The following is a 13,154-nucleotide window of genomic DNA, read 5'->3' on the forward strand; positions in this document are numbered from 1 at the left end:
TTAAGTGTAGAATTTGCTACTTGTCTCTGTAATTCTATCATTTATTTACTTCTATGTTTTGAAGTTATGTTGTTGAATACATACAAATTCCCAGTTATTATGGCTTCTTGTAATAACATTCCTTTCATTGGTTTAAAACAGAAGCTGCAAAGTTTTTCTGTAAAGAGCCAGATAGTAAATATTTTGGGTTCTGCCAGCTATCCAATCTCTGTAGCAACTATTCAACCCTGCCATTGTAGCTCCAAAGCAGCCACACACAATATGTAAATAAATGAGAGCTACTGTGTTCTAATAAAACATTTTTTATAAAAACAATCAGTGGGTTGGATTGGCCAGTGGGCCACTGTTTGCTGATCCCAAGTATAAAACACAATATTATTCTGTTTAATTTTTAAATTCCATTTTATGTCCTATTTATTCTATTCTATGTTACAATAGCTTTCTTTTGTTGAGAATTTGCCTGATAAATTTTCAATCTATCCTTTTGTTTTCAAACTTCTGTGTTACTTTGTTTTAGCTGTCTCTTATAAACATTGTGCGGATGCATTTCATGTATTTAATTCCAACTATGAATCTGCTTTTTAATTGTTGAGCTAATGCATTATTACACTTATGGTGGTTGCTGATATATTAAAACTTCTTTCTGTACCTCAGTCAGAAAGTTCAGATCTGTCCTACCCCTGGCATCAATCTGTTAGCCATCAAACTCAAGACACAATGGACTTTAACCAAGCCCTAGGTTTACTTAACTCTGTAGAAAACACAGGCCAGGAAATCAGCTCACATGGCAATGTGGACCTCCTCAGGAGTCCAGCAGCTACCCATGCCTATAGGTGCTGGGTCTTCTCCACCTGCCACCCACAAGCAGCACCTCGGCACAGAGTGGTACTCTGTCTCTTAGCTTTCTACTGGTCTTTTATATCATTCCAGTCCGACAGGCACCAGGTCAGCATCTTAACTTACAGCATTTCCAGTCCACAGGTTTTAGAATAATGAAGACAGCTAACGCACCCCTGCTGCATAGCTATCTGTCAAGCATACATGACAAGGGAAAAGGCCTTGAGGCCATGGCCTGACTGGTCCCGTATTGGTAAGGATATAGAGCACCACTTTAGATCTGACAGGTTATTACTCAGGTAGATAGTGAAAGCAAGATTAGCCAAAGTGCCAGGTCCCTGTGGTTCTTGTCCCACACAACAGCTGGGCAGACATGAAATCAAAGGGCCAGATGATGGCAGAGCACGTTGTTGCTAAAGAGCCTGATCTAGGCTGCAGCCGAGCAGTTTCATATTCTGCAGCTTTATTTCAGGGGCTGGGGGACGGGGCAAAGAGCCCCACTCCTCATCAGAACCCAGGGGAAGAGAGGAACTGTCTCAGGATAGCCTCCCAGGGAAGATAGCAGCTCCTCACAAGCCTCCTGTTCTAGGAGAATCCTAAGGTTTCGGGCCAAGACTCAGATCCACTGTGGTTCAGACTTTGCTTTTGCAACCTATGTGGATATGTGCAAGCTGCCATGGCAAGATCTTTCCTCTACTACAGCTCCATCTCCTGGCTTTCATGTATCCACTAAGATCTCTCAGGGGTCCAGGCCACTCCATCAGATACCCACATTAGTTGTGCAGATTGAGGCCTGAGCTTCATTTGTCCCAAGGCAGCATTGGATGAGTGATCATAACGTGACTCCTGGTCAGGTGATCAGGCCCACTGAGAGTACTGGCTGCAGCCAGGCTCCCCATCTGGAGCCAAGCCAGCTGTGTATGTCATTCATCCAGATGCAACAGAGGTGTTGACAACAGCATGCACCCGACCTCACGGAGCCAGCAGAGAGTACAGAACAATGCCATTGTCTATCACCAATACCACTAGAAAGGTTAGCAAGATTAGCAGCCTGTGAAAGGTATAAAAGAGTCCAAGAAAAACAGGATGATACTTCAGGGAATCATATCAGTGAACAGAGAGTCAATCTTTTTGTGTTATCTCAGACGAAGGATGTTCCTTTCTGGAATCAGCAGATGCTGGCAGATTTTGAGAGTTTTCATTTCAAGGTTCTATTGGTCAGCGAAGGTGGTGGTGGCAGCCTGGGTTATGTTGTCAGATGCTCTGCAGATAAGAGCTGAGAGTAATGGTCCCTTCACCCTTGACCCCTGGGGTCTAAGGTGTTCTCTTTTGTGTGTGTGTCGGGGAGGGGGGTGATGGACAGAGGGAAAGGGAGAGAGGGAATCTTAAGCAGACTCCATGGCCAGTGTGAAGCGTGATGTGAGGCTCGATCTCATGACGCTGAGATCATGACCTAAGCCGAAATCAAGAGTTGGATGCTTAACTGACTGAGGCATCCAGGTGTCCCTAAGGTATTCTCTTCTTAATTCAACTTGGTTTAGCAAGAATCTGGTTCTGCGGTCTTCCTTATGTACCATGTGCCAGCCTAGCATGCCTCCCGTCTCCTGCCATGTGGGCCACATCATCACCACTTTAGGAGTTGTCGCTTTATAGTTGTGATCAGACTCTTTCAAGGAGATGGTCTCTGACAGGGCATTCTAAAAGTCACCTTTGGAAGCAGAGAAGTCTGTGGGAAAAGCCTGGCTCTGCCTTTGCCCTTGACTCACAAAGTCCTTCCTCATTGCTGGAAAAATCTCAACCAACCTCTCTAGGTATTTCACATCTCTGCAGCACGTCTCCTAAATCTATCTTTCTGACCTCATCCTCCTATCTCTCCCCCTGTCTTACTCTGCTTTTGCCACACCGGCATCTATGGTATCCCTCAAACATGCCAGCACATTCCTGCTTCAGGGTCTTGACACTTCTCCACCGCCCCCAGATGCCTGCAGAGCTTTCTCTCTGCTTCCTTCACCTCGAAGTGACTTCACCTGCTCTCGCCTGCTCTCCGATCACTCATATAAAAGTGAGATTTCCTTTCCATCTACATGTTTTGCTTCCCCTGCCTGACTTTTCTCCATAACAAACATTACTATCCGAACACTCTACATACCTGTTCCATAAGCACAGAAATCGCGCCTGCTTTTTTCACTGTTGGATCCCCCGCCTCTACAACACGGTGGTAGAGAGCGGATGCTCAGTAAATAAGTGGTGAGTGAACATATTCAATCCAAACCAGTTAAATAAATCCCACTGCACACAGGCCACTCAGTCTTGGGTCACAGCCTTTCCTTGGCCACAGGGCCTAGTCATGGGTTCCAAGCAACACTAAGCAAAAAACATTTATTCAAAGATTCATTCATTCATCCATGCAACAATCACTGAACCCCTTCTCTGTGCCAGGTACTATCATAGGTATTTGTTAATGCAAAGAGTAAGAAAGGGAAAGTCCCTACCTGCATAGACGTCACATTCCAATGAAGAAAACAAACAAATGTGCTTTCCGTAAATTGGGACAGTTGGCCATTTGTGACTGTTGTGCATTGACAAATGGGTTATGGATCACACTGTCTAGTTTTGGTAATGCCAATGCTCACCAGCAAGGGCAATCTGTTAGAAAGATTCCTGCAAAACCCTAGGCAGAAATGTTACTAACTCACCAGCACAAGCCACAGAAAGAAATACTGGGGCTGAAATTTTTCTAGCCTCTAGAGGGCGCTCCTCATCAGCTAAAATAAGAAGCCATGGTGACCACTTTTTGACAACATATTTTAAAACATTTCCTTTAAAAATAAATAAATAAATAAATAAAAAATAAAAAATAAACATTTCCTTTACCTGATTTTGTTGCCAAAAAGTTCACTTATAAAAACCCTTATAGCTGAACACGTAAAAATTTGAAAATATGATTTCCTCATCTACTTATCACTTACTTATCTCCTACCTCCAACCTCCTTAAATTGTATTAGTTGTTAGTGTTCTGGACAAAAGAATTAACTAACAAACTGTTAAAAGTATGAAATGCAGGGAGAAGATGATGATCATTATTGTAAGAGATTTCAACATCAGTAGCCAAAACGAAGGACATAGAGGGACTGGATAAATCATAATCAACAAACAAAAGTCATGAGACACATACAGAACTTTATGTTTTTCAAATAATCATTTATTGCATACATCCACAAAATATTTACAAAGGACAGGCATACACTTGGCCAGCAAGAAAAGTTTAATTTATAAGTATAATCAGTGATCATGTCTAGTTATATCAGAAACAAATTAGTTAAAAATGTTTTAAAGTCTCATCTCATCTTGGAAATTGAGAAAAATCTTTGATGGAAGGCAAAACCAGAATAAAATCTCAAACTGCCAAAAGAATGAAAAGAAAAAGAAGACTACTTTTTCCTTTTTTCTGAAAAGAGACTACTTCTTAACAAAGCCTGGGCTTGGAGGGACAGTCAGCCTCAAATGCCTTCCATTATCAGGAAGAAAGACCAAACATGTAGAAATCCAGTACTCATTCCTCAAATGAATATAAAAACAAAAACAGTAGAAGAATCCAAAAGAAATGAGGACAAAAGAGATAATAATAATAATAATAATAATAATAATAATAATAATAAAAAAAGTTCAAATTCCTGAAACAGAAACCCTTTCCCCCTCAAAAAAAAAAAAATCACAGGAAAGATAAATAAGCCTTAAAGCTGTTATTTGAAAAAGACTAATAAACTAGCTAGACTTCCATTAGCTGGATTTTTTTTAAAGAGAGAGGATAAAATTACACAAGATAGGAAATAAGAGCTGAGGACACGACTACAGATGTGGGGAAAATTAAAATTATTTGGTGAGAATATCCTGTGCAATTTTATCGCTAACCAAATTTGAAAATATTGAGGAAATGGATGATTTCCTAGCAAAATATAAATGATCAAAATCAATCCAAGAAGAGTTGAAAACTTGAATAGATCAATTACGACAGAGGATTATATTTATTGTGTATTAAACACTGCCTGGGAACCAGATGGTTTCATGGCTGAGTCTTATTTAACATTTACAGAGGAGACAATTCCAAATCTATTTAAACCATTCCACATAATAGAAAAAAAAAAAAAAAAGAGGGAAAACTCTCCAATTCATTTCATGAAGCCAACTTAACATTAACACTAAACCTGATAAAGATAGGCCCCAAAAAGAAAGCTAGATAGACCAGGGGTTGGCAAACTTTTCCTGTAAAAGCCAAACAGTCTATATTTAAGGTTTGTGGGCCATACGGTGTCTGTTGCAACTACTCAATTCTGTGCTGGAGCACAAAGGTAGGCACAGACATTATGTAAATAGATGAGTGTGATAGTGTTCCAATAAATCTTTATTATGGACACTGAAATTTGAATTTGATATAACTTTCAATTGTCACAAAATATTATTCTTTTTTTGTTTTTGTTTTTTCCCTCAACCATTTAAAAATGTGAAGACCATTCTTAGGTTGTGGGTTGTACCAAAATGGGCATAGGGCTGGACATGGACTGGTGGGGTGGGGGGGGGCAGGGAGAGAGTAGGGGCATAGTAGTTTGCTGACCAATGTAATAGCACAATATCACTAATCAATATAGATGTAAACATGTGAGATAAGACATTACCAAATAGAATCCAGCAATATGTCAAAAGAATAATACAGTAAGATTAAACAGCTTATTCCAGGAATGGCTTGATAACAGGAAGAATTAGTATATGTCCTTAATGGACAATTTAAAGGAAAAATGAACAGCCTCTTGATCAAATCAATATATGCTAAAGGGATGCTTATAAAGTTCAGCAGCTGATCTTAATAACATTCAGGATAAAACTGTAATAGGAAGAAAGTACTTTAAATTGATGAAAACTCGTTTTATTTTGTTTGAGGCAAATGGCATTCTAAATGGTGGGGGGAAAGAAAACTATTACCAATAAAATCAGGAACCTGACAGGGATGCCTTCTATCATTCCTATTATACATAGGAATGTATACACATAGTGTTTTGGTCCCAGCAAATGCAATAGGATGGGAAACTCAGAATAAATTTTGAAAAGGAGTGGCACCTGGGCGGCTCAGTCAGTTAAGCATCTGCCTTCGGCTTGGGGTGTGATCTCAGGGTCCTGGGATTGAGCCCCATATCAGGCTCCCTGCCCTGTGGGGAGCCTGCTTCTCCCTCTCCCTCTGCCTGCTGCTCCCCCTGCTTGTGCTCTCTGTCAAATAAATGGATAAAAAAATCTTCTAAATTTTTTTTGAAAAGAAGATAAAAATTATTTCTTTTTGCTGCTGATATGATCATATACCTAGGAATTCCAAGAGAATCTAATGAGAAAAAAACAGTCAATGAGAAATAATAGAAAATTTGGTAGGGGACCTGATATAAAATAAATATATAGAAATCATTGGTGTTTCTCTGTATTAAAAGTAACCAAATGGGGGATCCCTGGGTGGCGCAGCGGTTTGGCGCCTGCCTTTGGCCCAGGGCGCGATCCTGGAGACCCGGGATCGAATCCCACATCGGGCTTCCGGTGCATGGAGCCTGCTTCTTCCTCTGCCTGTATCTCTGCCTCTCTCTCTCTCTCTGTGACTATCATTAAAAAAAAAAAAAAAATTAAAAAAAAAATCTTTAAAAGTAACCAAATGGAAATTGGGTTGGATAAAACATTCCATCCACAATAACAACAACAAACTATTAAATATTTAAGAATAAATTAAAGTGTAAGGACAAAAATAAATAAGATAGGACAAAGCAATATAGAAACAAAGTTTTTATCTACTATTGAAACTACATTGTATTAATTTGACTAGATTGTGGTATTTTAAGATGCTAATTGTAATCCTCAGAGTGACACCAACAAAAAAAGATACATAGTAAAGGAAACAAGAAAGGAATCAAGATGGTAAGCTAGAAAATCTAGCATAAAAGAAGGCAGTAAGGGAGAAATTGAAGAAAAAAAAAACAAGGATATGACATATAGAAAACAAACAGCAAAATGGCAGAAGGAAGTTCTTTCTTATCAATGATTACATTAAACAGATTAAAGTCTTCAATCAAAAAGCAGAGGATGGCAGAATAGACTTAAAAATAAAATAAAACAAAACAGGTTGCCTGGGTGGCTCAGTTGGTTAAGTGTCCAACTCTTGATTTCAGCAAAGGTCATGATCTTAGGGTTGTGAGAACGAGCTGCATGTGGGAATGGAGCCTGCATGATTTTCTCCCTCTCCCTCTCTCTCCCACCCTCTCTAAAATTAAAAACAAACAAACAAAAACAACAACACATGGTCCAACTATATTCTGTCTACAAGACACTCTCTTTGCATCCATGAGCACAAACTAGTTGAAAGTGGAAAGACGGAAAAAGATATCCCAGGCAAACCATACCAAAAGAGATCTGGGTAGATATACTAACATCAAACACAATAGACTTTATGACAAAAATTGTACAAGAGACAAAAAATACATTACACAGAGATAAAAGGTCAACCTATCAAGAATATGTAATAATTATAAATACACATGCACATGCCAAGAGCTCCAAAATATAGGAAGCACAACCTGACAGAAATCATGGAAGAAATAGAAATTTCAACAATAATAGTTAGAAACTAATCAATAGATCAATTAGACAAAAGATGGACAAAGAAATAGAAGGTGTGGACATTACTATACAGCAATCAGACCTGACAGATCTCTATAGAACACCCCACCCAACAACAGCAGAATACCCATTCTCCTCGAGGGCATGTTAAACATTCTTCAGGACAGACCATATGTTAGGCCACAAAACAAGTCTCAATAAGTTGAAAAAAAGATTCAAATCATACCAAGTATCTTCTCTGATCAGAATAGAGTGATAATAGAAATATTTATGGATAGCATAATATTAATAAAAATTAATCATTAATAATAGAAGTAAATCTGGAAAACTCACCACTTTGTGAAAATCAAAAATACATTTTTAGGGACACCTGGGTGTCTCAGTCAGTTAAGTGTCTGACTCTTGATTTTGGCTCAGGTCATGATCTCAGGGTCATGAGATCGAGTACTGCAATAGGCTCAGTGCTCAGCTCGGAATCTGCCTGAAGTTCTCTTTCTCTCTCCCTCTGCCCCTCCTCCAGCTTGCACATGTACACATGCTCTCTCTCTTTTTCTTAAATAAATAAATAAATAAAATAAAAAAAAAAACCAAAACCACACTTTTAAGCAACTAATGTGTCAAAATGAAGTCACAAGAAAAGCTCGAAAATACTCTTAATCTTACTTTCAAAAGATTGAAAACAAAAACACAATATCCCAAAATGGATGGGATACAGTAAGAGCAGTACTCAGAGGGAAATGTATAGCTGTAAATGCCTCCATTAAAAAAGAAGAAATATCTCAGGGAGCCTGCTGGCTCAGTTGGAAGAGCTTGTGACTCTTGAACTTGGGGTCCTGAGTTCAAGCCCTATGTTCAGTGCAGAGATTACTTACATAAGTAAACTCTTAAAAAAAATCTCAAATTAATAAACTTCCACTTCAAAAAATAGAAAAAAGTAAATTAAATGCAAAGGAAGCAGAAGGACAGAAATAATAAATATTAGAGCTGAAATGAACAGAATAGAAAATAGAAAAACAACAGGGCACTTGCGTGGCTTAGCTGGTTAAGTATCTGACTCTTAGTTTAAGCTTGGGTCGTGATCTCAAGGTTATGAGATCCAACCCTACGTTGGGCTCCAAGTTCAGCATGGAGTCTGCTTGGGATTCTCTCTCCTTAAGAGCCTCTTCCCTTCCTGTTCATGGTCTCTCACTTTCACTCAAATAAATAAATCTTAAAAAGAAAAGAAAAATAACAGATCAATAAAACCAAAAGCTGATTCTCTAAAAAAAAGACCAAGAGAACTGACAAGCCTTTTGCTAGACTGAACAAGTGAAAAAGATAAAAGACTTGAGTTATAAAAATCAGGAATGAAAGTGAGGACCTTACAAAATAACAAAGATCATAAGAGAACCTTAAAAACAATTGTATGCCAGCAAATTAGATAACCCGGGTGAAATAGGGAATCTTTAGACACACACAAAGAATCAAAACTGATTGAAGAAGAAATAGAAAACCCGAATAGGCCTATAACAAGGAAACAGATTGAAGCAGTCATCTTCCACTAAAGAAAAGCCCAGGACCAGGTGACTTCATCAGTGAATTTTATCAAACATTATAGAAGAACTGAGACCATTCATTCTAACATGCTTCCCAAAAGCAGAATAGAAGAGAATGCTTCCTAATTCATTCTTTGAGGCCAATATTGCCATGACACCAATGTCAGACAAAGATACCATAAGGAAAAAAAAAAAACAAACCTTAAAGACCAATACCAATTATGAGTACAAATGCAAAACTTCAACAAAATACTAGAAAATAAAATCCAAGATACACTGTGACCTAATGGGATTTATCCCAGGAATGCAAGCAAGGCAGTGCAACATAAAAAAATCTACATTAAAAGAATAAAGGGAGGAAAAATCACATGATCATCTTTTTTTTTTTTTTTTTTTTTTTTTTTTTTTTTGCAAAAAGCTTTATTGTCTCCATTTGGTCCACGGATTGGGAAAGGGCTCCAGGATGGTTAAAAAGCTGCCTAGTGGCTGCAAGGAAAGGTTCAGGCACAAGCCCTGGCACAGGGGAGGGCATGGGGGTGCCAGAGGAGCCCCTCAAAGGCTGCTAGTCTCCAGAGGCTCCTAATGGTGCTTGAGAGTTGAGCCTTTTGAAAAATAGTCGCCCAGCCCAGCGTGGGGGCGTGGCCAGCCTGCGGAAGTTAGTCAGGTGGTTGCCCATCTGCTTGATGAATTTCACCTCCTCATCTAGGAAGTGGTTCTCCAGGAATCACACAGATGGGGATCTGCGCGGGCAGAACCCAGGGCATGCAGATCCAGAAAGGTCTGGTTCAGGCTCTTCTCCAGAAGCAGGGTGGCTTCCATGGCGTCCAGGGTTTTCCCCCACTCACCTTGGGACGGCTTCTGCACGTCCTGGAAGAGGGTGCGGTGGCGCGCTGCGCTGGTTTTGCATCTTCAAGAAACGCTCAGCGCCCTCGTGCTTCTCCTCAGCCAACTTGTGGAAGAAGTGGGCCACACCCTCCAGAGCCACATCGTCATGGTCGAAATAGAAGCCCAGAGAGAGGTAGGTGTAGGAGGCCGGCAGATGCATGTTGACCAGGCGGTTAATGGCAGTCTCCACCTCGGTAGAATAATTCTGACGAATCTGGGAGTTCATGGTAGATCTCTGGGACAAGGAATTATTCAAACTTGAGTGTTCACTCTTGGTGGCAGAAGATGGCTCCAAAGGTTACGACTGTTAAAAAGGTTGGAGTGTGGTCGTTGGCTGGTAGAAGGGGCATCCCTGGGCCTGTTCCGTCCAAACACTGTTGAAGCAAGAGATAGATCCTCAGGACCCCAGAATGCACTGCCAATCATCTCAATTGATACAGAAAAAGAATCTGATAAAATCTAATAGCCTTTCATGATAAAAAAAAAATTCAGTAACCTAGGAATAGAAGGAAGTTTCTCAACTTGATAAAGGGCAGCTATGAAAAACCCACAACTGACATACTTAATGGTGAAAGACTGAAAGTTTTTCCTCTAAGATGAGGAACAGACAAAGATATCTGCTTTCATCACTGCTATTCAACCTTGTACTGGAAGTATTAACCAAGGCAATTAAGCAAGAAAGAGAACTAGAATGTATCCAAACTGGAAAAGTAGAAGTAAAACTATCTCTACTTGCAGATGACATGATCTTACATAGATAAAATCCTAAAGAATCCACCAAAAAATTATTACAGCTAATAAATTAATTAAGCAAAGTTGCAATCTATAAAATAAAATGCACAAAAATCATTTGTATTTCTATATGCTACCAATGGAAAATTCAGGAATGAAATTAAGGAAACAATTATATTTATAGTAGCATCAAAAAGAATAAAAATACTTAGGAATAAATTTAACCAAGCAAGTGCAGGACTTGTACACTTCAACTTAAACTATAAAATATTGTTTAGTTCCTTGAAATTAAAGGAGACCTAAATACATGGGAAGATATCATGTGTTCATGAGTCAGAAGACTTACTATTCCCCAAACTGATTATAGAGTCAGTACAACACAGTCTTTCATACCTGCTGCTTTTTTTTTTTTTTACAGAAATGGAAAGCTAATTTTCAAGTAATAAGGAATTACAAAGGTCTCAGAATAACCAAAATAATCTTGAAAAAGATAAAGTTGGAGGACAAAAATGTCTTAATTTGAAAACTTACTGCAAAGCTATGGTAATCAAGATGGTGTGGTATTGGCATAAGGACAGGCATGTATCAATGGATTAGAATCGAAAGACCTGAAATAAACCTATAGATCTATGTTCAACTGATTCAACAAGGCTACCAAGACTCAAGGGAAAGTATAATCTCTTCAACAAATGGTGCCAGGACAACAGGGTAACCCCCAGCAAAAAAAGCATGGAGTTGGACTCTTATCTCACAGCATATACAGATATTAACTCATAACTAACTGAAGTCCTAAAAGTAAGAAATAAAACTATAGAACTCTTAGAAGAAAATACAGGAGTAATACTTCATGACCTTGGATTTGGCAGTGGATTCTTAGCTATGACACCAAAGCACAAGCAACAGAAAAAAAATAGATAAATTGGATGTCACCAAAATTAGGAACTGCTGCACATCAAAAGACATTATGACGAAAGTGAAAAGACAACCTACAAAATGGGAAAATTATTTTCAAATCATATATCTGATAAGGACCAAGTGTCTAGAATATATAAAGAGCTCTTACAACTCAACAACAAAGAGACAAGCCATTTTAAAAGTGGCCAATGCACTTGAATAGGCATTTCTCCAAAGAAAACTATATAAATGCTCAAAGGCACATGAAAAGATGTTCAACATCATGTTGCATCATTTATCTCAGGAAAATGCAAATCATAACCCCAATGAGATGCCATAATTTTTAAAAGTGGGAAATAACAAGTGTTGGCAAGCACGCAGAGACTGGAAGGAATGTAAAACAGTCTGGCTGCCGTGGAAAACAGTTTGGTGGTTCCTCAAAAAGTTAAACATAGAATTTCTACACGACCCAGCAATGCCACTCATGGGTTTATAACTAAAAGAAACGAGAACAGGTGTTCAAACCAATACTTGTACGATGCTCAGAGCAGTACTATTCAGAACCACCAAAGAGTGAAAACTACTCAGATACCTGCCAATTTATGAATGGATACATAGAATGTGGTCCCTCCAGTCCCACATGGAAGTACTGACACATGGATGGACCTTGAGAACATGCTAAGTTAGAGAAGCCAGTTGTAAGAGGCATGTAGTCTCTGATTCCATTGATATGAAACATCTGGAATAGACAAATCCATAGAAACTAAAAACAGATCTGTAGTTGCTAGGGCTGGGGTGACAGAGGTGATGGGAAGTGACTGGGTAATGGGTACATAGTTTCTTTCTAGGGGGGCAAATTAGAATTTAAAAAAGTTGAAGATAGAAACCGGAAGCAGATAATGGTGATGGTTTTACAACATGTAAAAGCATGAATATAAAAGAGACTAGCAGGTTTTTCCAGGGACTTCTAAGGAAACAAAGCCAGAATATTCTGGCAACAACCCAACCAGGCCAGAGTTGGGATAGGGGAGAGATCCACAAGGAAGAGTGGGATCTGCATCTTGACTGTGGCAATCTGGCCCAGATGGACTGAGCCTCAGAGCACTGGCCACACCTCCAGCCTGTGGATCCCTTCTGCACAGTCCAGCAGATTAGGCTGCAAGTGGATGGATGCCCCATGCCAGGACCAACAGCTTAGCGCAGAGATGAAGGCCTTGGAGAGGCTGATACCAGCGCTCTGCTCACCCAGCCTGACAGCCATTAAGTGAGGCCATAGGGCCTGATGCTGAGGGCTTTTTAACATGATGCAAAGGTCGTTGTGTCGTCGACAACGGGGCCAGAACTTGTGAGATGCCCCAATGGCCAGTGCCACAGCCATGAAAACCATGAGAATATATAAAAACAGGAGTCACAGACAGTGCAGAGCCCAACAGGCAGTGGGCACCCAGCAAACCCTCAGGTAGAACAATGAAAGCACACACACTCTAAAGCCAGAGCCAGAATGGCCTTCCAAGTCCCCAAGGACTCCCAGCATCTCTGCATCACCTGCGTCTGCACTTCCGGTCCTATCTCTGAATCCTAGAAACACAGCTTTCTGTAGGCTCCCAGGAGACCTGGCTACACTAG

Source organism: Canis lupus, chromosome 20, assembly GCF_011100685.1.
Source record: "Canis lupus familiaris isolate Mischka breed German Shepherd chromosome 20, alternate assembly UU_Cfam_GSD_1.0, whole genome shotgun sequence".
NCBI classification, from domain to species: Eukaryota; Metazoa; Chordata; class Mammalia; order Carnivora; family Canidae; genus Canis; species Canis lupus.